General features: G+C 37.6%; 1 protein-coding gene and 1 long non-coding RNA gene across 11 annotated transcripts in view; one reads left to right on the forward strand and one right to left on the reverse strand.

The window, feature by feature from the left end:
• Positions 1 to 27,359, reverse strand: part of LOC115302810 — a 63,344-nt gene that overhangs the window by 32,984 nt on the left and 3,001 nt on the right. The window lies entirely within an intron of this gene.
• NUMB (NUMB endocytic adaptor protein) overlaps positions 1 to 27,359 on the forward strand; it is a 184,873-nt gene that overhangs the window by 15,984 nt on the left and 141,530 nt on the right. For 7 of the 10 annotated variants that reach the window (XM_029952777.1, XM_029952785.1, XM_029952782.1 and 4 more), the window contains exon 2: positions 17,819 to 17,948. The gene's annotated coding sequence lies outside the window, so the exon portion shown is untranslated. Of the gene's footprint in view, positions 1 to 11,933; positions 12,015 to 12,086; positions 12,108 to 17,818; positions 17,949 to 27,359 lie in introns of those variants that run through there. The other 3 variants (XM_029952779.1, XM_029952778.1, XM_029952780.1) reach the window with 3 other exon arrangements.

Raw genomic sequence — 27,359 nt, forward strand, 5'->3', positions numbered from 1 at the left:
AAGGCTTATGAATAACAGTGTTACAACTTAATATCAGTAAAATTATGACTTTTGAGAATATTGCTAAAAAACTTGCTGTTTTCTTTTAGAAGTATTTCATTAAATTACTTTCAGACATAGGCTGGGTATAGTATTAAATATCTTGAGTGGTCATACTCCCCTATCCCCTGCCTGTTGCCTCTTTACATATTCCCTTTGGATTAAAGTTTTAGAAAGAGTAAGTAAGGTTTTTGAAAAATTGTTATTTAAAATGTTTTGTTTTTAATTTTTAAAACTTTTTATTTTTGAGAAGAGAGAGACAGAGCGCATGAGTGGGGGTGGAGGAGACAGAGAGGAATACACAGAATCCAAAACAGGTTCCAGGCTCTGAGCTTTCAGCACAGAACCCAACGCAGAGCTCAAATTCCTGAACAAGATCATGACATGAGCTGGTCAGACGCTTAACTGACTAGCCACCCAGGTGCCCCCCAAAATTGTTTAGACTGTTAGTTTAAAACCACCTTAAAAGTCATGATCAATTCCATGTAAAATTGATGAAACATGCTTTGAATGAGCATGAGCACTTTTAACTTTAAAAACAGTTTTGTATATGAGCTCCATCATTTTTAATTTAGACCTGGAAAGGACTTTAGTTTTCATTTACTTGAAAATACTTTATATTGGAGCATCTGGGTGGCTTGGTAGGTTGAGTGTCGGACTTCAGCTCAGGTCATGATCTCATGGTTCGTGAGTTTGAGCCCTTTATCCAGCTCACTGCTGTCAGCATAGAGGCTGCTTTGGATCCTCTGTCCCACCTCTCTTGGCACTCCCCTTAGTTGTGCTCTGTCTCTCAAAAATAAATAAACCTTAGGGCACCCAGGTGACTCAGTTGGTTAAGCATCCAATTGTTGGTTTTGTGATGACCTCATGGTTTGTGAGTTTGAGACCTGCATCGGGTGCTCTGCTGTCAGCATGGAACCTGCTTTGGATCCTCTGTCTCCCTCTCTGTCTGCCCTCCCCTGCTCATACTTTCTCCCTTTCTCAAAAATAAATTAACATTACATTAAACCTTTAAAAAGAAAGGAAAATACCTTATATTTTCATTTTATAGTGTGTAAGGTTGAATTCTGTAGCACACTCACTGAAAATTTTGTTTTCTATTCCATAATTAACATCATTGAACATTTTGTTGGAATTCTACAGTTTTTCTATGCTGTAGCCGTTTTGATCTTTTTAACTTCCGCTTCCTGTGTGCCCTTTTTATCTTTTTATTAAGGCTGTTTGCTCTGCTTTGAATTCTTTTTTTTCTTTCATCCTTCTAAGCCGTAATAGAACCATCTTCTTATATGGGGGCTTTCTTATTCATCACTTTTTCTACATTTTATCTCTTTCTCTTTTGGTCCCATAACACTTTGTAGAAATATTATATGGCATATTATCTGCTTTGCATTTATAGTTAAATGTATATTTTTCTCCCTAAGTAGATTATGCACATACTGGGAACAGGATCCTTGTCACTTTGACTTATTCTGTGCTACTCCCACAGTTGCCTGTCACACACAGTTCCTTGCATGTAGTGGTCTTCAGTGGTAATGGGATTGAATTAATCATCTCCACCCTAACCAAGCATATAGTGTAGTGGAAGGGAGTGTACAATAAGGGGATAAGAGAGTACACACAAAAATTGCCATATTAGAATATGCAGTGAAAATAATAGTATGCTGTGGTGGGAGAATAACAGGGGAACTAGTTTTGATCTTGTTGGTGAAGGCCACACTTAGGGTTGACATTTGAATTGATATGAAGAATTAAAAGGAGCCATCCTGCACAGATCTAGAGGTATTTTGTGTATGTGAGAAGACTAAAGTGGGAAAGAGCTTGAATTTTTGAGGAATTGAAGTAAGGCTAGAACTTTGTGAGTGTGAAGAAGAGTAGCTTTTAAGATGTGATTTGATAGATCATTAAGTGCCTTAGGTTGCTGTAGGGGATTTGGATTTTGTTCTAAAGGTAGTGAGATGCCATCAAAGGGCGTTAAGCAGAGGATATGATAAATATGATCTACATTTTGAAAAGATAAATGGCTATTATCTGGTATTTGGATTGTAGGGAAGCAAGAAAGAAAGCAGGAAGAGCAATTTAGAAGGGTGTTGGAAGTAGAGATAGAAGTAGATGGATTCAGGATATATTTTAGCTATACAGTTTTCAAGATTTACTGATGGATTAGATGTGAAGGAGAAAAAGAAATCAGAGGAATCAAAGCTTATCCCCAAATTTCTGGCTTGGTGTTTATTGAGATATAAGTGGACAGAGAAAAGAACATTAAAAATTTTTTTAATGTTTAATTTTTATTTATATTTGAGAGAGAGAGACAGAGTGTGAGCAGGGGAGGGGCAGAGAGACGACAGAGACAGAATCTGAAGCAGGCTTCAGGCTCAGAGTTGTGAGCTGTCAGCACAGAGCCCGACATGGGGCTCGAACCCATGAGCAGTGAGATCATGACTTGAGCCCAAGTTGGATGCTCAACAGACTGAGCCACCCAGGTACCCCGAACATTTTTTTAAGAGGATGAGAATCATTGTTTTGGATCTGTGAATTTCCAAGTGACACCTAAAATGATAATGTTGGGATTTGGGTGGCTAGAGCTTAAGGAGAGGTGCTGGTGGGAATTGTCATTATATAGATGGATTGAGAGGTATGAGGAAAGGTAAGATCAGCAGTCTGGTACTGAGCTCAGAACAACTCCAAATATGCCTTCTGATGAAGGGGGAGAAGGGAGTTTATATGGAGAGAAACTAGGATTTGTCATATCACGGAAGCCAAGAGAAGAGAGAGGAACAGTGCCAATTGATGTATCAAAATGGAAATTATTGACAATCTTGTGTTGGTTATCTCTGTATGTCTCCAGATCGTTTTTGCCCTTTTCTTCCCTGCTTTGTGCTTCAGAAGGCTGACCTCCATGGTTTATATCACCCAGGCTTTCTTTGCCTTCTGGCTTCATGTTGTGTTCCGCCAGTGGAGTACAATTGACAGGAGATTGGACAGTGGAAGGAAAAAGAGATTAGGGTTTTTATTCCCTTTCCTCTTCCCTATGTGGCTGCATTTTACGCAAAAGCTGCATACTTTCACCTGGAGCTGCTTAGCTACAGAGTACCTTTTCCACTGCCATAGCTTTTTCTGGTTCCAGTAACTTTAGGTTCTAGAGAGGTTAGAACTTGTACCTCTTGTACCTTCTAGGTGTTTAGAGAAAGTAATAGCTTCTTAATTGCTCTCTAAATAGTCTCTCCATTAAACTCTCTTCATTTATTCCTTTAGGTGTGCTACTTGTTTAAGAGGCAGTTTCAGTGAACTTGTGAAGGTAGACCAGTTTGGAGCAGGTTGAATAGTGAATGGAAGGTTGGGAATTAGAGACTGTGAGAGGTAGTACTTTTTTGAGAAGTGTGACTATAAATGGTAACTGAGAAATGGGGAAGAGTGGGGCATAGCTGTGTAGGGAATGATGGGATAGTTCAAACTCTGTAACTATGGGAGGTAATGGTACATGTTTACATGACAGTGAGAATGATCTTGTAGAGGAGGAACAATTGATGATACTAGAGTAAATTATGAAAGGAAGGAAATCGTTAAGTGAAAGAGCTTTACAAAGAGCAAACTTTAGTGCCCATTTTATAGTAATCAGAAATACTTACTCATTTTAAAGTAGGGGAAAGGAAGATGACTGGTTCAGTTTGGGGGGATATTAGAGATTTGGTTGTGGAAAAATAGGGAGCTTTCATTTGATAGCTTCTATTTTTTTTAATAAAAGTATTTTAAACTATGGAGCTGGAGAAATGGAGAGGAGGGGTGAAATGTTTCAGAATTGAGGAAAAGTTATAAAACAGCCACTACAGGGAGCTTTTAGAGTAATATTGCTGTGGTTGAAGTTTAGAATTGTGAATTTATGACAGTAATCAGTCTGAGTGGATATGTGATTTTCTTCACTTTTTGGCTGCTCTGTTGTCATGGAGAGGGTTAACTGCAGTTTTGGTAGGAGAGTGTGAAGGAGAGAGACATGGGAAACATTAAATTGAATGCAAGGAGGAATTGAACTGTGAAATGTGTATTGGATAAAAAAAAAAAGACAAGTGAAGCCAGGAGAATGATAGGGAGAAAGTGGAGGGTTTCATAAGTATTTGGTCTCATTAAGAACGAAGATTTATTTTGTGGCACTTGGGTGGCTCAGTTGGTGAGGTCTTTTTTTTCCCCTTAAGTTTATTTATTTATTTATTTAGAGAGAGAGCACAAGGGGGGGAGGAATAGAAAGAGAGGAAGAGAAAGAATTGCAAGCAGGCCCCTAGCTCTCAGCGCGGAGCCCAGTGTGGGCTTGAACTCACAAACCATGAGATCAAGAGTCGGATGCTTAACCAACTGAGCTACCCAGGTACCTGAAGAAGGATATCTGAGAGGCAGTTGAACAAGTGAATTGGAAAGATCAAATCTTTTATTATGTCTACTTTCTTATTTATGTCCCAAATAATCAAAATTTGTATAGACTTAGCCACTTGAAATCTCCCATTCTGAATAGTTAAACGTACATTCTAGCCAAATGGATTTAAACACACACACACACACACACACACACACTTTTTGACCTATAGAGCTTATGAGTATGATTCTAAATGTGACATTTTAAAGCCTATTAAAAATCTTTGATAAATGTGAATCTTTATCAAATCAACTTTCTTTGTTAACTGCTTTCTACGTGGAGCACACAGTAACATAATTTCCTCTGATAACTCTCTGGATCTACTTAGGATCTTTCTATGAAATTTGTGACATAAAATCTAAACTTATCTTTCCTTAAAACCATTAAAAAGCTCTTATTCAGGGGTGGCTGGGTGGCTCAGTCAGTTAGGTGTCTGACTTTTGATTATGGCTCAGCTTATAATCTCACAGTTTGTGAGTACGAGCTTCGCATTGGACTCTGTGCTGGTGACATGGAGCCTACTCGGGATATCTCTCTCCTCTCTCTGCCCCTCCCCAACTTGTGCTCCCTTGTGTGCTCTCTCTCTCTCTCAAAATAAATAAAAACTTAAAAAATCAAGAAAACAAAAAGCCCTCTTATTCATTATTGGTACAGTCTTTTTAGTTTTTATTTATTTACTTTTATTTTTTAAATTTACATTCAAGTTAGTTAGCATATAGTGCAACAATGATTTCAGGAGTAGATTCCTTAATGCCCCTTACTCATTTAGCCCATTCCCTCCTACATCCCCTCCAGTAACCCTCTGTTTGTTCTCTATATTTATGAGTCTCTTAGGTTTTGTCCCCCTACCTGTTTTTATGTTATTTTTGCTTCCCTTCCCTTAATTTCAGTTGTTTTGTATCTTAAAGTCCTCATATGAGTGAAGTTATATGATATTTGTCTTTCTCTCACTGACTGATTTTACTTAGCATAATACCCTCTGATTCCATCCATGTAGTTGCAAATGGCAAGATTTCATTGTTTTTGATTGCTGAGTAATACTCCATTGTATATGTATACCACATCTTGTTTATCCATTCATTCATTGATGGACATTTGGGCTCTTTCCATACTTTGACTATTGTTGATAGTGCTGCTGTAAACATTGGGGTGCACGTGCCCCTTTGAAACAGCATATCTATATCCCTTGGATAAATACCTAGTAGTACAACTGCTGGTTCGTAAGGTCGTAGAGTAGTTATATTTTTAATTTTTTTGAGGAATCTTCATACTGTTTTTACAGAGTGGCGGTACCAGTTTGCATTCCCACCAGCAGTGGAAAAGAGATCCTCTTTCTCTGCATCCTCACCGACATCTGTTGTTGCCTGAGTTGTTAAAGTTAGCTATTGTGACAGATGTGAGGTGGTATCTCATTGTGGTTTTGATTTGTATTTTCCTGATGATGAGTGATGTTGAGCATTTTTTTATGTGTCAGTTGGCCATCTGGATGTCTTCTTTGGAGAAGTGTCTATTCATGTCTTTTGCCCAGTTTTTCACTGGATTATTTGGTTTTTTGGGTGTTGAGTTTGATAAGTTCTTTATAGATTTTGGATACTTACTAACACTTTATCTGATACGTCTTTTGCAAATATCTTCTCCCATTCCATCAGTTCCCTTTTAGTTTTGCTGATTGTTTCCTTTGCTGTGCAGAAGCTTATTTTGATGAGGTCCCAATAGTTCATTTCAGCTTTTGTTTCATTGCTATGCCTGAGGTCAAAGAGGTTTTTGCCACTTTCTCCTCAAGGATGTTGATGTCTTCCTGTCTTACATTCAGGTCTTTCATCCATTTTCAGTTTATTATTGTGTATGGTGTAAGAGAGTGGTCAAAGTTCTTTTTTTCTGCATGTCACTGTCCAGTTTTCCCAGCATCACTTGCTGAAGAGACTGTATTTCATTGGATATTCTTCCCTGCTTTGTCAAACGTTAGTTGGCCATATGTTTGTTGGTCCATTTCTGGTTTCTCTATTCTGTTCTATTGATCTAAGTTTCTGTTTTTGTACCAGGTACAGGCTTTTTAAAAAACAGTTTGGGGGCACCTCGGTAGCTCAGTTGGTTAAGCGTCCAGCTTTGGCTCAAGTCATGATCTCGTGGTTCGTGGGTTTGAGCCCCGTGTTGGGCTCTGTGCTGACAGCTAGCTCAGAGCCTGGAGCCTGTCTTCAGATTCTGTTTCCCTCTCTCTCTGACCCTTCTCTGCTCACGCTGTCTCTCTCTCTCAAAAATAAATAAAACATTAAAAAAACTAAAAAGAAAACAGTTTGGCAGGTACTTATATAGTTAACCACACTTACTGTAGTGATCTAGTATTTCCACTCCTAGTACTCAAGTGAAAGGAAAACTTACAGTTAAGCAGAAATGTCTGTGCTAATGCCCTAAACTGGAAACAAATTCAGATACATTTCGACTGTGAATTGATAAACTCTGGTACCTCTGTACAGTGGAATACTATTTGGTAGTGCATGCAGCAGCATATGTGGATATTGAATGTATTATGCTAAGTGAAAGAAGCCAGACTCACAAGGCCACATACTGTATGATCCTATTTTTATGATATTTTGGAATTAGTGAAGCTAAAGGGACAGAAAACTGATGAGTGGTTGCCAGGGAGTGGAGACTTGAGGGAATTTTTGGGGGGGATAGTCTACATTGCCTGTATCTTTTCTGTATCTTGATTGTGGTGGTGGTTACATGATTGTATATATTTTTCAAACTCAGAAGTATACACTTAAAAGTGAATTTCGGGGGGCACCTGGCTGGCTCAGTTGGTTAAATCTTGACTTTGGCTCAGGTCATGAACTCACATTTGGTGAGTTCGAGTCTCATGTTGGGCTTTGTGCTGACAGCCTGGGGCCTGCTTCAGATTTTGTGTCTCCCTCTCTCTCTGCCCCTCCCTAACTCATGTGCTGTCTTTCTCTCTCTCAAAGTTGGTTAAGCATCCAACTTCAGCTCAGGTCATGATCTCATGGTTTGTGGGTTCGAGCCCTGCGTCGGTCTCTGTGCTGACGGCTAGCTCAGAGCCTGGAGCCTGCTTCGGATTCTGTGTCTCCCTCTCTCTCTGCCCCTCCCCTGCTCGTACTGTCTCTTTCTGTCTCTCAAAGATAAAAGACAAAAAAATTTATAAACAAATATTTTTAAAAAAGTGAGTTTCAGGGTGCCTGGGTGGCTTGGTCGGTTGCATTCAACTCTTGATTTTGGTTCAGGTCATGATCTCATGGTTTGTGAGATGAAGCCCCACATTGGACTTCTTGCTTACAGGGTGGAGCCTGCTTGAGATTCTCTCTGACCCTAGGTGCATGCATGTGCACACCTTCTCCCTCAAAATAAATATGTAAACATTTAAAAATATTTAAGTATTTTGGAAAACTGTCTCAGGAAAATGTTTTAGACTCTACTTATGTGACTTTTTTGGGGGAGGAGGGAGTGGTAGATGGCATCATTAGCATTTGTAAAGTTCTAGAAAGCTCTAGAAAACATGAAAATTCAGAATTTGTCTACGTGTAAGTAAATGTTCCTGTCAGATGTTTAAAGAATGTTATAATGTTAGAATTAGTAGGGGAAAAAGAATCTGAAGCCTAAGTTAGGTTAGCCAAATTCACACAACTAGTTAGTGACAGAGGTAGGTCTAGAATTTAAGTAATGGATTACTAATTTGATGTTTGTTTTACTAAAACACACTTTTTATTATGAATTATTTCTTCTAGAGACTATTTTTAATTCCTTTTCAGAAGTTTTCAATTGTGTCATCCTAAAGCTGGAAACCACTCCCTTCCTTGTGGTAGGAAAGTCCTGTGTCTAGCTGATAATAGGACTGTTTCTGGTTGATAATAGGAAGGCTAAATTTGAGAGATCCTGCATCACTTAAAGTTTGCTTAGACATAATCAACAAGTTTAGTTATAAAGACACTTTTCTCTGTTGTGGGAAATTGGATGCTTAGTTTTGGAGTTGTCAAAGGCTATTAGTTAGAAATGGGGTTTTGTAACTTTATTGCATGAAAAAAAACCTTTACAGGTTATCATGATTATTGAGTAGTAGGGTTTTTTCTAGTTATCTTAAGTAATGAGGATTTATCTTATAAATACCTAGGGGTATGAGGAATCACCAGAAAGTCTTAATTAGTTACACATTCAGGAAATGGAGAATGGAATGTCCAGAATATAACAACAGATTTGTCTTCTTTTTTTAATGGAAAGTGTTATTTTATTATTTTCTAGTATTTTCTTTAAGTTTTTATTGAAGTATAGTTGACATACAATGTTATATTAATTTCGGGTGAACAATATAGTTACTATACAGTTCTATGCAATGCTCATCTTAGTAAATATAGTCACCATCTGTCACCGTACAGTGTTTTTATTTTATTAACTATATTCCCAATGCTGTTCATCTCTCTTATTTTATAATTCCCTTTACCTATTCTGCCTATCTCCTGTTCTCTCCCCTCTGGCAACCACTAATTTATTTTCTGTGTTTATAAGTCTGTTTTTATTTTCTTTAGCTTTTTAGATTCCACATATAAGTGAAATCGTGTGATATTTGTCTTTTAATGTCTTATTTCACTTAGCATAATACCCTCTAGGTCTGTCCATATTGTTGCAAATGGCAAGACCTCATTCTTTTTTATAGCTGAGTAATATTCCTCTGTGTGTGTGTGTGTGTGTGTGTGTGTGTAACACGTCTGCTTTATCCATTCATGTATCGATGGACACTGAGGTTGTTTCCATGTCTTGGCTTTTGTAAATAATGCTGTAGTGAACAAAGATGCATATATCTTTTCGAATAGTGTTGTTTTCTTTTGGTAAAGTGTTTTCTTCTTTTGCTTTCTTTTTTCTCCACATCCTCACCAACACTTTTTTCTTTTGTATAGTTGTCATTCTGACTGGTCTGAGGTGATAGCTCATTGTGGTTTTGATTAGCATTTCTCTGATGATTAATAATGTTGAGCATCTTTTCATGTGTCTCTTGGCCATCTGTATATCTTCTTTGGAAAAATGCCTATTTAGGTCCTTTTTCCATTAAAAGATTTTTTTAAATGTTTGTTTATTTTTGAGAGAGAGCATGAGCACACGAGTGTTGGAGGGGCAGAGAGAGACAGAGACACAGAATCCAAAGCAGACTCCAGGCTCTAAACTGTCGGCACAGAGCCTGACTGGGGACTTGAGCCCACCAGCCGTGAGGTCATGACATGAGCCGAAGTTGGACATTTAATGACTGAGCCACCCAGGCACCCCAGGTCCTCAGCCCAATTTAATCAGATTATTATTATTTTGGTGTTGAGTTGTATACATTCTTTATATATTTTGAATATTAACCTCTTTTCAGATATATTATTTGCAAATATATTGAGACTCAACGAGCTTTCACAATCCCTCTGTGTTCCCCTCCCTCCTTGTATAGAAGTCTTATGCTTGCCTCTGAACCTCAATTCTAGAACTGGGTTTAGAGTTCCTGCCCTTCAGAGGTATTGATGATAATGTGGATATTGTAGATCCAGTCACAGAGCTAACAGATAGCCTGGTTTCTTTTTTGGTTTTGAAGCTGTGTCTGTGTCCTACAACGTTCGTTGGAGTTATTTACTATAAACCATAGACCCAGGCAGAGTTGGCAAGTTTTCTTTTTCTTTTCTTTTCTTTTTTTTTTTTTTTAAGATTGTATTTGTAAGTAATCTCTGCATCAAACATGGGGCTTGAACTCATAACCCTGAGATCAGGAGTCAAATGCTCCACTGACTGAGCCAGCCAAGCACCCCAAGTTTTCTTTATAACGGAGACCTACCCCAGACCTTGCTCTGGCCTAGCTCTGGTAAACCCTGTCTTATATGGAGCACTTTTAGTCTTTGTTCCCCAGGGAAGGCAAACTTCCAGCTGCCACTGTTTCTGGACTAGGATCCTAGTGGGTTCGTGGCTTTAGCACTGCTTACCAATTTGCATTTATGTTTCTTATCACTGCTTGAGAGAGATTTATGTTATTTTTGAGCTAGTTATGCATTGTTTATTTATGTGTTTGTCACATTTTGTATGTTGTTATTTGGGTGAACTTCCTGCACCAAGTAGAAACCGTCTTAATCTTTCAAAGTCACAGTTTTTCCTCTTCAAAATTGGAATTATAGGAGTGCCTGGGTGGCTCAGTCAGTTGGCCCTCCAAATCCAGCTCAGGTTTATGATCTCACCGTTCGTGGGTTTGAGCTCCGTGTCTGGCTTTGTGCTGACAGCTCAGAGCCTGGAGCCTGCTTCAGATTCTGTGTCTCCCTCTCTCTCTGCCCCTTCCCCACTCACACTCTGTCTCTCCTTTCCTCAAAAATTAATAAATGTTAAAAAAATAATTTGAAAAACCATTTAGCTGTAATGATTAGTGTTGTGATGATTATTTTTGTAAATTCATTTCTCCTTGATCTCCATTCACCTGCCTCTCCACCGGGGATAAAACTATTCAGAAATTTGTTTTGGTTTTATTATTCCTTTCCTTTAAGCTTACCACATTTGTATGTATTTCAAAACTATTTTGTTTAGTGTTGCTTGGTTTTTAGCTGTAAAAATGGAACCATGTTACATATGTATGCACTTACGACATATATATTTTTATTTGCTTTGGCTAATCAATTTTTTTAAGTTTATTTATATTAAGAGAGAGAAAGTGAAAGCGAGGGAGGGAGGGAGGGACAGAGAGAGAATCCCAAGCAGGCTCTGCACTGCTAGCACAGAGCCTGATGTGAGGCTCAAACCCACGAACTGTGATATCATGACCTGAGCTGAAATCAAGAGCCAGATGCTTAACCAACTGAGACACCCAGGTGCTCCTCAGTATTCTGTTTTTAAGATTCATCCAAATCAGTGTGTGTAACCATGATTCATTTTCTCAGATGTATGTATTCATTGTATGACTGTACCACAATTTATCTTTTCTCCTAAAGATGGGCATTTTTTTTCCATTTTGTTGGTATTGCACAAATATTTTTGCTTGTCTTCAGGTGTAGACATACAAGTGTTTCCCTACAGCAGTGAATTTTAAACATTTTTGATGGTGACTTGCCCCCCCCCGCCACAGTTTAAAGAAAAAGGAGGATTGGTATTCATCCTTAGTATATGTGATGCACTCATCTTTCCCATTTTACTTCTTTTTCTCTCTTTAAAAAAATTTTAAAAACCCATTTTAAAATTTTAAAAACCCCACAGAATGTGAGCAGGGGAGGGGCAGAGACAGAGAAGGACACACAGAATCTAAAGCAGGCTCCAGGCTCTGAGCTGTTAGCAAAGAGCCTGATGTGGGGCTTGAACCCACGAACTGAGAGATTATGACCTGAGCCGAAGTCGGACGCTTAACCAACTGAGCCATCCTGGTGCCCCTACTTCTCTTCCTCTTTAAGTGCTAATTGTGACCTAAATGTTTTCACAGTTTAAAATAGTTGTCTTGGTTTCTTGGGGAGAGCAGTGTGTTAACCTGACTTATATTTGCCTTTACAGTGTGCCGGAGGGCAGCATCTCATGAGGTGAGAGTGTACCTGGCTAAGCAGAGCACTGCTCCCACACCTGGAAACTTCTGGTACTTGAGCTTAATAAAGTTTCAGATAGGACTAAATTTGGATTCAGCCCTTACATACCTTCCTTCCACTCCTTTATGGAATGAATTCCCTAGGTATGCCCTAATCAAATATTTTGAGTTATGCCAGAGTCAGACCATTCTCAGAAGATGCAAGGGTCAAGATGGGATTGGTTGGAACTTTCTATTCTTGATGTTTACTTCAATATCAGACTTGGCTCCTCCTTTTACTTATTTTGACCATAATCTGAGTATTCGCAAAGGATCAGATCTCAGTAATTTATTCTTCAGTTTTCTGGTGACTTTCTAATGTGCGTATTCAGACATTTGAGATATTTCTTCTTACTTGAGTTCTTTACTCTGCTGTATTGTAGATAGCTTGAATTTTTTGCTGAAGAGCATGAGAGTTAGTTTATGGGAATTTATGGGAATTTATTTGACTTTCATCTTAAGTAACTTGTAAAAAGCACAGAAGCTACATGTTTTAACTCTGACTTAGTGTCTAATATTTAGAATATGTATGAGAATTGTAATTTACAGAGCTATGCTTTGAACCTCAGACAAAGAATATTTACATTTGGTACTAATTACATTTAGGTTTTTATTTTAATTCCAGTTAACATACAATGTTATGTTAGTTTCAGGTGTACAGTATAATGATTCAACAGTTCTATACCTCACCCTGTGTTCATCAGGACAAGCACACTGTTTAATCTCCATTACCTATTTAACCCATCTTCCACCCCCACTCCTTTCTGGTAACCATCAGTAAGTTCTCTATAATAATAATAATAATAACTCCTTTCTTGTTTGTTTTGTTTCTTAGAGTCCATATATGAGTGAAATAACAGTATTTGTCTTTCTCTGAGTGGCTTATTTTTCTTAGCATTATACTCTGTAGCCCTATCCATGTTGTTGCAAAGGGGAAGATTTCATTCTTTTTATGGCTGAATGGTATTCCGTTAGACACACTTGTGCGTGTGCACACACACACCACATCTTCTTTATTCAGTCATCACTGGGCACTTGGGCTGCTTCTATATTTTGGCTATTGTAAATAATGCTGCTATAAACATAGGGTGCATGTATCCCTTTGAATTCATGCTCTTGGAATCTTAGGGCAAATACCCAGTAGAGAGATTATTGGATGGTAGCGTAGTTCTACTTTTAACTTTCTGAAGAACCTCCATACTGTTTTCCCTGTGGCTGTATCAGTTTGCATTCCCACCAACAGTGCACAGGTGTTCCTTTTTCTTCTCATCCTTGCCAACAGCTGTTGTTTCTTGTGTTGTTGAGTTTAGTCATTCTGACAGGTGTGTATTTGGTACTATTGTTGATGACTTGTGTAGGGGATACTGAATAATAGTAATAGAACAGAAATAACCAAGGTAATGCATTTTTTAAATCTCACTTTTTATTTTATGAATAGAACTCAAAAATAATATGTTTATTCCAGTCTAGAAGATGTATTATGGTTTCATTATAATTTTTTATTGTAATAAAACATACATAAGATGTACTATTTTAACCATGTTATTATATTTTTTATTTTAACCATTTTAGAAAGTACAATTCAGTAGCATTCATTCAGTACATTCGCATTGTTGTGCAGCCATCACCACTATCCATCTCCAGAACTTTATCTTTCTAAACTAAAACTCTGCATACATTAAACAGTAACAACTTGTTCTCCCTTTCCCCCAGCCATGGCAACCACCATTCTGCCTTTCTGTCTGAATGTGACTACTTCAAATATCTCAAAAACATGCAGTCATACAATATTTGTCCTTTTGTATCTGGTTTTATTTCACTCAGCGTATGTTTTCCAGGTCAACCATGTTGTAGCATGTGTTAGAACATTGCTTTTTAAGGCTGAATAATATTCCATTGTATGTATATGCCACATTTTGCTTATTAGTTAATCTGTTAGTGGACATTTAGGTTGTTTCCATCTTTTGGCTATTATATATAATGCTATGAACTTTGCTGTAAAAATATTTGAGTCCCTTCTTTCAATTCTGTTGGTTGTATACCTGGAAATGGAATTGCTGGATCATATGGTAATTCTTTGTTTACTTTTTATGAAGAAACACCATAGGGTTTACTGTTTTTTCCCTGATTAATGATGATAGATGGGCATTATCATTAAAAAGAGGTTTTTTAAAAATTTATTTTGGGAGAGGGAGACAGCATGTGTCTGTGTATGCGTGTGCACAAGAGGAGCAGGGGCAGAGAGAGAGCGAGAATCCCAAGCAGGTTCGCATTATCAGTGCAGAGCCCAACCTGGAATTCGAGCTCACTAACAACAAGACCATGACCTGAGCTGAAATCAAGAGTTGGACACTTAATCAACTGAGCCACCCAAATGCCCTGCATTATCATTTTTAATGGCTGTATAGGATTTCAATGTATGGATATACTATGGCATATTTGTAGATACTTCTGTAATGGTAGCAGTTTTGCTATTATAAACAATGCTGTGATCTTTCAACAGTACTATTTATTATTCAGATACTAATTGAACACTGGCTATGTGCTGGGCAGATGTAATGGCTCCTCTGTACATATATATTTGAACACAACCATTTACTTAGAGTAAATTGTTTTTAATGTTTGTTTATTTTTGAGAGAGAGATGGGGGAAGATGGGTAGGGAGAGAGGGAGACAAAGAATCTGAAGCAGGCTGGAGGTTCTGAGCTGTCAGCACAAAACCCAACATGGGACTCTAATCCACGGACTGTGAGATCATTATCTGAGCTGAAGTCGGATTCTCAACTGACTGAACTATACCCAGGCATCCCTAGAATACAAATTTTACAAGTGGGACTGTTGGGTCAAAGGATGGGCATATTTTGAAATGTCTTTATTTTCTTGAAAGCTTTTATAATGATAAACTATTGATAGATAGAATCTCAATAGTAGTGAATAGGAGTGCCAAATTTTATATACCTTATAGAACACTGGCTCTTACTGATACTTTTAGTATTTGTCAATCTGACATGATAATAATTTGTGTCTCTTACTAGTGAAGTTTACATGCTGTGCTTATGATTTTATTTCTTCTTTTGTAAGTTATGTTTTCATGTGTTTCTGCCCATGTTGTTTTATAAATTTATAAGAGCTCTATATACATTAAGGGCATTAAATCTCTGTTTTGTATTGTAGAGACTTTACTAATTTGTCATTCGTGTCTTAACTTTCCTTCATGATGGCTTTTGCAGTGTAGATGTTTTACATTTTTAAAAAGTTTGTTTATTTATAGTAATCTCTACATGTGGGACTCAAACTCAGAATCCCTAGATCAAGAGTTGCATGCTCTTCTAACTGAGCCAGCCAGGCACCCATAGATGTTTTATATTTTTATAGTCTTCTACTTTGGTACCTTGTTCTGGTGGTCTCTCCACACCCTAATTTAACATTTATGGGGTTTTTTTTGTTTTTGTTTTGTTTTGTTTTGCATTTAATAGATTTCTAGAAAATGTTTTTTAGGAATAGGAATATCTATGTTTCAGACTAAATCTAATATCATAAATAGGGAAAATGAGGTGTAGAATGTAGGTGAGAAATCAAAACTTTATTTTAATTTTTTTTTATTTTTAATGAAAATCTTCATAGAGATTAATGAAAACTTTTCTAGACCTGTGCTTGCCATAGAAAACAAAGTACATATCGAACCTAATTTGCTTTTTAGTGATCTCTAAAGAAGTTAGGGATGTATTTCCTTGTTCCTTTTTAATTTAGTTATGTAAGCTATGGTAGATGGGAGAAATGATCCTATCAGTCACCCCACCCCAGAGCATGTGACTCTTGACCTTGGAGTTTAAGTTCAAGCCCCATGATGGATGTAGAGATTGCTTAAAATGAATAAATAAATTAAAACTTTAAAAAATAGTATATTATAAAAATGTTTTTGAGCCTTATGAACTTAATAGTGAACCTGCCTTGTGACCTTGATCAAATCATTTAAGGTGGCATATTTTTTATTTTATAAATTCAGATGATGTTTTAGCTTCCCCTTCCTTAGATGGAATTTTGGAAGAGCCAAAGATTAAAAGTCAGAGGACTTTAGGGATGATCTGTCATCTATTTTGTTTCCTCTACAAATATTTTCCTGGCACTGTTTTGGTCTTGAGGATACAGTGAAGTCTCTGGCTTCATAGAATTTACAGTCTATTCGAAAAGAAGTGTTGTAAATAATCCCTTTTATGCCAGATCATTAATATATGATACATTTTTAATTTGTTTTCTGGAAAGTGTATAAGCCAAACTTTTGGATGGATTGTCCTTTGTTTTTACATCATATCTATTTACGACAACTCTATGTTATCTGTAATCATTCCTGTTTTGCAAATAAGGAAATTGAGACTTAAAGACGTTAAGAAATTCCTCGTACAACTCTAAGGCTCTAAAATCCTACTTAATTTGGGGCACTTGGCTGGCTCAGTTGGTGGAGTGTGCGACTCTTGACCTTGGGGTTGTGGGTTCAAGCCCCACATTGGATATAGAGATTACTTAAAAAAATAAAATTTCACTTTTTAGGTTTTATTTATTTAAATAATCTTTGCACCCAATGTGGAGCTTGAACTCATGACCTTGAGATCAAGAGTTGAATGTTCTTCTGACTGTGCCAGCCAGGTACCCCCCATCCCCTGCAAATAAAATCTTAAATAATAATTTAAAAAATCCTACTTAATTAAAAAATTCATTCATTCCACTATTTTACCTCTTATATGTTGTAAGGTGCAAAGACTCTATTAGAAAACTTAACCCATTATACTGTACTTGAGGTTTATGTGTCCAATTCCCTATTAGATTGGGAGATTTTTAGGAGCAGGGTAGAGTGTCACATTTTAGGTACCTAAAAAATGCTAAATAGTGAATACACAGAATGTTAGAAGTAGAGGGGATTTTAGAACTCATGTAAATCATATAGATACAAGAATTTCTAAAAAAAATTATATTGTTTACATAGGGCTACAGGCTTTTGATTTTGACTGTTTAAGATATTTAAAAAATATATACTACTGTCTATCACATCATCTCATAAAAGAAGCCATTTCCTACAAAAAAAAGTAGGAAGGACAATCTCAGAGTAAGCACAGTTGGTAACTTTACACCTATTTTTTTAGTCATGGCTGGCATCTGTTTTAGGATTAGATTTCAGGAACCATTATCTAATGCAACCCTCTCCTTTTACAGATGGTATATCTGAGCCCAGAGAAGTATCAAAGTTCTTACAGCAAGGCAGAATGATAACTTGAGTTTAGAACCCAGGTGTTTTGACTCACAGCCCAAGATTTTGATCCAGTCACCACAGTCTTCATTACATGATGAAACTTAGGCACAGAGTATTTATTCTTTTTTTAAGTTTGTTTTTGAGAGAAAGAGCGAGTGAGCAAGAGTGAGCAGGGGAGGGGCAGAGAGAGACACACACGTGTGCACATGCACACACAGACACACACACACACAGAATCTGAAGCAGGCTCTAGGCTCCCAGGTGTTAGCATAGAGCCTGATTTGGGGCTTGAACTCACGAATCAGGAGATCATGACTTGAGCCAAAGTTGGACACTCAACCGACTGAGCCACCAAGGTGCTCTGAGAATTTAAGTAAGATCATATATCTAGTAAGAAGTAGAGCTGGATCTTGAATCTACATTACCCTACTTCACTTTCAGTGAAACCTGTGCATTCACTTACATGTAATCTTAACCTACTCTGCCAACACTCACTGAATTGTGGCAATGGAAATATAAGTACTGGAAGGAAATGTTTATATTTAACATTTTCTTTCCTTAAAATTTTCAGATTTGGGACTTCAGCAACTTCTTCCAGGGAGGAGGTCCAGTACAGCTGCTGTTGCAACCCAAGAACTTGATTCACATCCATAGATTGGAATATTGGTGTATCAGCCATCCTCAGACCTCACTAAGGACAGGTATGTGAAAGAGTTAGTAAAGCTAAGAAAAGTAGAATGACTATAATGTTTTTCCTTCCTGTTTCTAGTTAGATTCAAAGAATTAACTATCTTTAAATTTTTGACCCTTTATTCTGGTAAAAACAAAGCATTTGAAATCTTAGGTGAGTGGGGAAAAATATTTTTTTGAGGGCAAAGTATGTGTCAAAATGTTAACACTGTTGAAACTTAGGGTAATTAAAAGTTTTCTTCTTTCTCTTTTTGTGCATTTTTCAAATTTTATTTATGAGCTTGTGTTAGTTACCTATTATTAACTTAGTGGCCCAAAACATGCCAATTATTTATTTTGATTATGTTTCTGTAATTTGGTCAAGACTTACTTGGTGGGGACAGTGTGTCTCTGTTAATATGTGGTCTGAGGTGGAGTAGTTGGAAGGGTGGGGGTGGCTTGATGGCTAGGTGCTGGAATCATTTGAAGGCTTGCACACTCACGTGTCTGGTGGTTAACGCTGGCTGTTGGCAAGGACCTCAGCCTGGGCTCTTGGCCAGAACACTACACATGACCTTTCTTTTTGGCTGCTTGGCTTCCTCACAGCATGGTGGCTAGGTTCCAAGAGAGAGAATCCCAAGAGAACAAGGTGAAGTTGCATGGCATATTTGACTGAGTTTTGGAAGTCACATAGTCTTATTCTGCTTTTTTCTGTTGGTTAAAGTAGTCATAAATGCCCTCCTCAGTTCAGAGGAGGGAGTAGACCTAGACCACACCACTTGAAGGGAGGAATATCAACATCTCATAAGAAGAGCACAAGGGAAGGAATCTGTCATTGTGGTCATCTTTGAAGAATATAATGGACCACAGTTTGTATTACTTTTAAGATGAAGAATGTAAATAACATGTATAATATATAAAAAGAGGAATATTGGCAGGAAATTATGGTGTCTGAGTCCAGTAAGACTTTTGCATGCTTTTCCTGTCTTAAGTAGAGTACGATGCTGAAAATAAGATGCCTAAACAGGAAGAGGTGAAATAGATTTTGAATTTTTGTTTGTATCAACAAAGCAGCGTAAAATAGAGACAACAATTTATAAACAACATGCAAAATAAGATTTGGGGGCACCTGAATGGCTCCATTGGTTGAGTGTCTGACTCTTGATTTCAGCTCAGGTCATAATCTCACAGTTTCTGAGTTCAAACCCCTTATCAGGCTCTGTGCTGATAGCATGGGACCTGCCTGGGATTCTCTGTCTCTTACTGCCCCCGCTCCCAAATAAATAAATAAACATTAAAAAAATAAGACCTGTAGCTTTGGTTTTTTTGTTTTTGAGAAAATGTTTTTATTTTAGTTCAAAGGCTATATGGTTCCCCCCCCCCCCCCCCCCGCTTATATTACTAATTGGAGAATTATTTGGGAAACTGGTTTCCAATATGGTACATTTAAGAAACTAGTGCCACTGTTGTTATATGCATCGTTTGTTTTGTCTGCTTCTTTTAAGGAAGACTGTGTAATCTTTTTTAGGATTGTACAATTTTACCTGCTAAATTTCTGTTAATATTTACAATTTTTTTTTCCAGTGGAACAAGAAAACTTGCAAAGTTGTGGAGTATTTGGTTGTATCAATCACACTTACTCACCAATTATATAAATTACCTGTGGCAGGTTTGAATATAGCTAGTACTTAATTTCTGGATGTAATGGGATTATATTTTTAGGTAATCCTCTGAGTATTACATGGAGATGTTGGTCCATTCACTTTAGGTGGGAAATAAATTATAATTAATATGTACTATTACATATATACATATACTCATTATCTCTTAGACGCAGAAAATTTTTTTACTGTCTAGATATGAGCCTAATTTGGCAGAATTGGTACAGTCTTATTTCCCAAGTACTCACAGGTAGATAGCCTACAGTGGAAAATGACCAAACCAGTTGTTGGAACAATAGCGGTAATCTCAGAAGTTTGCTCTTAACTGTGAATAATCAGAATTGACTGAGTTTGTGAAACAACATACTTTATATTACTTTATTATTTTTTTTAAAATTTAAATTCAAGTTAGTTAACATACAGTGTAGTCTTGGTTGCAGGAGTAGAACCCAGTGATTGATTGCTTACATAAGACACCCAGTGCTCATCCTGAAAAGTGCCCTCCTTATTGCCCATCACCCATTTAACCCATTCCTCCCCCCACGTCTCCTCCAGCAACCCTCAGTTTGTTCCTGTATTTAGGAGTCTCTTATGGTATGCTTCCCTCACTGTTTTTATCTTATTTTTCCTTATATTTCCCTATGTATATCTGTTGAGTTTCTCATTCCCCATATGAGTGAAATCGTATGATATTTGTCTTTCTCTGACTTATTTCCCCAGCATAATACCCTCTAGTTCCATCCATGTTGTTGTAAATGGCAAGATTTCATTATTTGAAACAATAGCTATTATACCTTTCATTCAAAAATATAATAATTGGGAAAGCTGTTTTGTTTTGCGTTTCATTTAAAAACAAAATGAGATGTTTTTCAGTAGACATAGATTGAGAATAATGAGTAGTATAAAATATTGTATCTTAAAATAACGATAACAACAAAATATATGTGTATATATATACAAACATAGATAAAACCTTTCATCATTAACTTGCCTTCTTTTTTGTTTTAAGCATTTTTAAACTTACTTTGAGAGAGAGTGTGTGTGCAAGTAGGGGAGGGACAGAGAGAGAGGGAAAGGGAGAATCCCAGGCAGGCTCTATGCTGCACCGTTAGCACAAAGCCCAGCACAGAGGTTGATCGATCACAAACGACAGGATTATGACCTGACAGAACTAAGAGTCCGATGCTTAGCTGACTGAGCTACCAGGTGCTCCTATTTTAAGCATTTTAAAGTTTCTTTTAATGTTTATTTTTGAGAGAGAGTGTGAGAGAGAGTCAGATTGTGAGCAGGAGAGGGCCAGAGAAAGAGGGAGACACAGAATCTGAAACAGGCTCCAGACTCAGAGCCTGATATGGGGCATGAACCCATGAACTGCGAGATGGTGACCTGAGCCAAAGTCGGACGCTTAACTGATTGAGCTACCCAGGTGCCCCTAACTGTTTTTAAGAATTTATTTATTTATTTATTTATTTATTTATTTATTTATTTATTGTGAGAGAACCTCATGTGTGTGTGCACACATACAGACACACAGGCACACACACACAAGAGTGGGAGAGAGGCAAGGAGAGGGGCAGGCAAACAGCCTCTATAGAGCCTGACACTGGACTCAGTCTTAAAATGGTGCTCAATCTCACAACTATGAGATCATGACCTGAGTCGAAATGAAGAGTTAGATGCTTATTTACCAACTGAACCATCCAGACTCCCCTGTTTTAAGCATTTAAAAACTATATTTTTTTTAACGTTTATTTATTTTTGAGAGACAAACGAGACAGAGCACATGTGCGGAAGGGCAGAGAGACACACACACACAGAATCTGAAGCAGGCTCTAGGATCTGAGCTGTCAACACAGAGCCCAACATGGGGCTCGAACCCATAAGCCATGAGATCATGACCTGAGCCAAAGTCAGATGCTCAACCAACTGAGCCACCCAGGCCCCCTTGAAGCATTTTTTAAAGCCCACATTTACTTTTAAGAAATTTGAGTAGGTTAAGTGCTGATCACATCTTTTCCAGGTTTATCTTGCCTCCATTCTACAAGGCCTGTGCTTTAGGTTTAAAAATCCTTGGCAAGATCAGAGTGGCTAAAATGAACAAATCAGGAGACTATAGATGCTGGTGAGGATGTGGAGAAATGGGCACCCTCCTGTACTGTTGGTGGGAATGTAAACTAGTACAGCCTACTAGTACGAATCTGGCTATTCGTGGCAACGTGGATGGACCTCGACGGTGTCATGGTAAGTGAAATAAGTCAGGCAGAGAAGGACAGGTATCATATGTTTTCACTCCTATGTGGAACAGGAGAAACTTAACAGGACCATGGGGAGGGAAAGAGGGGAAAAAGAGTTAAGGAGAGGGAGGGAGGCAAACCATGAGACTCTTGAATACTGAGAACAAACTGAGGGCTGTAGGGGGAGGGGGAAAGGGGAACAGGGGGGGGGTGATGGACATGGAGGAGGACACTTGTGGGGAAGAGCACTGGGTGTTATATGGAAACCAACTTGACGATAAACTATTAAAAAATATCCTTGATGATTAAAATGCTGCCTTCTGACTGAATCTAAAACAATCAAAACTTAAAACATTTTTTTAATGTCTGTTTATTTTTGAGAGAGAGAGAGAGCACGTGAGCGAGCTCGTACATGAGGGAGGAGCAGAGAGAAAGAGAGAGAGGGAGACAGAATCTAAAACAGGCTCCAGGCTCTGAGCTGTCAGCACAGGGTATGGCACAGGGCTCTAACTTGGGAACAGTGAGACCATGACCTAGGCTGAAGAAGGACACTTTACTGCTTAACTTCTAAAACACCCTATAGAAATAGCAAATAGGATTGTATTTATTCTTTGACATTTTATTCAATTCATGGAAGGAGGTAAATGATAAAGTTCTTTTGTAAAGATGAATGACTATGTAAATATTCTTTTAAAATGCAAAAAAGATTTTTGAATAATTATGGAAGGCAGAAATTATGTTTCTTTAGGGTTATTGGTTATCCTACTCATCAGTATTCTTTTTTTTCTTAGTAATCTCATCTCTAAATTATAGTGACACTTGAAAAATGACATTGAGTTCATGCTTATACAGATTTTTGGCAAAACAGAAGTTGTGTGACTTTCTTCCCTCGAACTCCCCACTCCTGTTATTAAAAAGTATAACACCAGGGCACCTGGGTGGCTCAGTTGGTTAAGCTTCCGACTTGGGCTCAGGTCATAATCTCACTGCTTGTGAGTTCTAGCTCCACATCGGGCTCTGTGCTGACAGCTCAGAACCTGGAGCCTGTCTTCGGATTCTGTGTCCCCTCTATCTGCCCCACCTTCTTGCTCTTTGTCTCTCTCTGAAAAATAAATAAACATTAAAAAAATGTAAGGGTTGCCTGGGTGGCTCAGTCGATTGAGCGTCTGACTTCGGCTCAGGTCATGATCTCACAGTTTGTGGGTTCAAGCCTCACATCGAGTCCCTTTCTGCCCCTCTCCTACTCGCTATCTGTCTCTCAAAAATAAATAAATGTTAAAAAAATTTATAAAGTGTAACACCTTTTTGTATATGAAATATTTAACAAAAGTTTAAAATTTGTGGTAAGGAAGTGATTGGCATAGCAGAAAATTTACCATATTAACTCTTTTTTAGTATACAGTTCAGTAATGTTAATAAATACATTCACAGTGTTGTACAATCCAATCTCTAGAACTTTTCATCTTGTGAAACTGAAACTCTATGCCTATTAAATAACAACTCCCTATTCTCCCCTCCTTCTCACCCCTAGCAACCAGGATTCTATTTCTGTCTATGAATTGGACTACTCTAGGTACCTCATAAAAATGAAATCATACGGAATTGTCTTTTTGTAACTGGCTTATTTCACTGAGCATAGTGTCCTCAGGGACATTTGATGTAGTACATGTCAGAATTTCCTTCATTTTTCTTAAAATTTTTTTTTAATGTTTGTTTATTTTGGGGGGAGGGAAGGAGGGAGGGGCAGAGAGAGGGAGACACAGAATCTGAAGCAGGCTTCAGGCTCCAAGCTGTCAGCACAGAGCCTGATGCAGTGCTCGAACTCACGAACTGTGCGTTCATGACCTGAGCTGAAGTCCAAAGCTCAACCAGCTGAGCCACCCAGGTGCCTCTGAATTTCCTTCAATTTTAAGGCTAAATAATATTCCATTAAATGGATATACTACATTTTATTTATCCATTCATTCTTTCATGGACACTTCATTGCTGCTACCTTTTGACTGTTGTGAATGCTGCTGCTAAGAACGTTGATGTACAAATATCTCTTTGATCCCCTGCTTTCACTTCTTTTGGATATATATACCAGGAAGTGAAATTGCAGGATTATAAAGTAATTCTGTGTTTAATTTTTGATGAAATGCCTTATTTTCCAGAGTAGTTGTACCATTTTACCCTCCCAACATAAGTGCGTAAGAGTCCCAGTTTTTCTGCATCCTTATCAACACTTGTTATTTTCGGTTTTTATTAATTTATACAATAATAGCCATTTTAATGGGTTTGAGGTGGTATCTCATGATTTTGATTATTTCCCTAATGATTAGTACATCAATAATGATTGGAGCATCCGAGTTTCTTTTCATGTGCTTATTGGCCATTTGTAAATGTTCTTTGGAGAGGCCATTTGTAAATGTTCTTTGGAGAATGTCTATTCAAGTCCTTTAGTTATTTTTTAATTGAGTTGTTTCTTTGTTGTTGAGTTATAGGGATTCTGGATATTACCCCTTATCGGATATAAGATTTCCCAACATTTTCTCCCAGTCTGCACATTGCCTTTTCACTCCATTGATCATGTCTTTTGATGAGCAGAAGTTTGTAATTTTGAAGTAGTCCAGGTTAGCTATTTTTATTTTGTTTACCTTTGCTTTTGGTCTGTCCTCCCCTCCCCTCCCTCCCTCTCTTCCTTCCTTCCTTCCTTCCTTCCTTCCTTCCTTCCTTCCTTCCTTCCTTCCTTCCTTCCAAGTAGGCTCCATGTCCAGCAAGGAGCCCAACATGGGGGCCTTAACTCACAACCCTGAGATCAAGATCCAGGCTGAGAGCAAGAGTGGGACATTTAACTGACTGAGCTATGCAGGTGCCCTTTTGGTGTCATTTCTAAGGAAACATTACCAAATCTAAGTCATGAAGCTTTCCCCTATGTTTTCTTCTAAGAGTTTTATAGTTTTAGGTCATACATTTAAGTTTTTGATCTAGTTTGAATTAATTTTGGTATGTATGGTGTAAGATTGATTTCATTTTATTTATATAGTATAAGGTAAGGCCCCATCATCTTTTTTTTTTTTTTTTTTGCATGTAGATATCTCGTTGTTCCAGCTCCCTTGGTCCCTTTGTTGAAAAGACTTTTTTCTCTCATTGAATACTCTTGACACCCTTGTTAAAAATCAGTTGGCTAGGGGTGCCTGGGTGGCTCAGTCGGTTAAGACTCTGACTTAGGCTCAGGTCAGATCTCACGTTTGTAGGTTTGAGCCCCATGTCAGGCTCTGTGCTGACAGCTTGCTCAGAGCCTGGAGCCTGTTTCTGGTTCTGTGTCTCCTTCTCTCTCCGCCCCTCCCCCTCATGCTCTGTCTTTCTCTCTCTATCAAAAATAAATAAAACATTAAAAAAATTAAAAAAAAATCAATTGGCTATAGATATTTGGGTTTATTTCTCGTCTTTGAATCCTATTCTATTGGTATGTCTGTTTTTATGTCAATGCCATGCTGTTTTGATTACTATGGTTTATGATTAAGTTTTGAAATGAGGAAGTGTGTCTTTTAACTCAGTTCTTCTTTTTCAAGATAGTTTTGGCTACTTTGGATCCCTTGAGATTCCATATGAATTTCAGGATTGGCTTTTCTATTTCCACAAAAAAGACTGTTGGATTTTTGGTAGGGATTGTTTTAAATCTGTAGATTACTTTGGGTAGTATTTCCATTTCAACAATATTAACTTTTCCTGTCTATGAACGTGGAATTCTTTTCAGTTATTTAGGTCTTAATTTCTTTTAGCAGTGCTTTGTAATTTATAGTGTTGTACCTCCTCGGTTAAGTTTATTTTTTAGCTGTCTTATTCTTTTGGATCCTATGGTAGATGGCATTATTTTCTTAGTTTCCTTTTTGCATATTTAATAGAAACACAACTGATTTTGAATGTTGAACTTGTGTTCTGCAAGTTTTCTGATTTCATTTACTAGCTCTGGTAGGGTTTTTTGTTATTGTTTATGTGTATTCTTTGGGGTTTTCTACATATGCATCATATCATTTAAGAACAGAAATACTTTTACTTCTTCCTTTCCAAGTTGGATTTCTTTTATTTCTTAATTCCCTAGCTAGAATGTCTAGTACAGTCTTGAATAGGACATTGTTTTTTAATGCCTGTTTGTTTGGCGAGAGACAGAACATACAAGCAGTGAAGATGGGGCAGAGAGAAAGAGAATCTGAAGTAGGCTCCACACTAAGTGTGGAGCCTGGCTCAGGGCTTAATCCCACAACCCTGGGAACATGACCTGAGCTGACATAAGAGTCAGAACTTCAACCGACTGAACCACCCAGGCGCCCTTAATGCTTAACTGTTTATAGTGTTTAATAGAGCTATGCTTATTTTCTGCATTTTGCCAGGAGGTCTTGCCTTTTGGCACATAGGATGATGTTTCATGTTAAGTACTAAGTTTTCTTTTTATCAATTCAGTAAACTAGAAATTCTGCATATTGTAATAACTTAATCACTTTGTAAAGACAGAACTATTTTACATAAGATATCGTTTGAGATTTATCTTGATTATAATATTTTAAAGAAATGTTAGCTTCTGAGGAAGTTTGGAAGTTACTTTTATAATATGAGTCTGTGTCAGAGGATTAACAGTAAAAATTTGAGTCCCTGTTCATTAGGATACAGATTGTATGTTAATCAGTAAACATTAGTAGTGATCTAAGGATAAGAGAAGTGAACAGGTGAGGAAAATTATCAAAGTCTGATTGGAAGAAAGTCATATTGTCACTGGAGATATTTTACAGAGATGTTTTTCTTTTATCTATCTGTGGGAGAGAAAACTTGTTCATGAACTCTGAATTTCAAACAACCGTTTGAATTTATAGGAAAAAAAATTATAAGTAAGATGAATCTTAAGAGCCTTTTCTGACTATAGCAGGAGGAAATCAGAACTCTCCCTCCCACTAGGATAATTTAATCTTTGGAAAAAAGAGACTGAGAATTTTGACATCTTTGAATCTCTTGAAAGTCTTAAAACTGGATATACCAGGAAAGTCCAGGTTTGACAATAGTTAGACGTAAATTAGAAAATCAGTGCTTAATAAAACCAGTGTTAGAATGAGCAGTGAGGGATGAGTTAAAGATTAACAAGGTATGAACAGACACTTCTCCAGAGAGGACATCCAGATAGCCTACAGGCACATGAAACGATGCTCAGCATCACTCATCAACAGGGAAACACAAATCAAAACCACACTGAGATACCACCTCACGCCAGTCAGAGTGGCTAAAATGAACAAATCAAGAGTCTATAGATGCTGGCGAGGGTGTGGAGAGACGGGCACCCTCCTACACTGCTGGTGGGAATGTAAACTGGTGCAGTTGCTCTGGAAAACAGTGTGGAGGTTCCTCAAAAAACTCCCTTATGACCTAGCAATAGCACTGCTAGGGATTTACCCATGGGATATAGAAATGCTGATGCATAGGAGCACATGTACCCCAATGTTCATAGCAGCAATGTCAACAATAGCCAAAACATGGAAAGAGCCTAAATGCCCATCACCTGATGAGTGGATCAAGAAGA

This window comes from Suricata suricatta, chromosome 9 (assembly GCF_006229205.1).
Source record: "Suricata suricatta isolate VVHF042 chromosome 9, meerkat_22Aug2017_6uvM2_HiC, whole genome shotgun sequence".
Lineage (NCBI taxonomy): Eukaryota > Metazoa > Chordata > Mammalia > Carnivora > Herpestidae > Suricata > Suricata suricatta.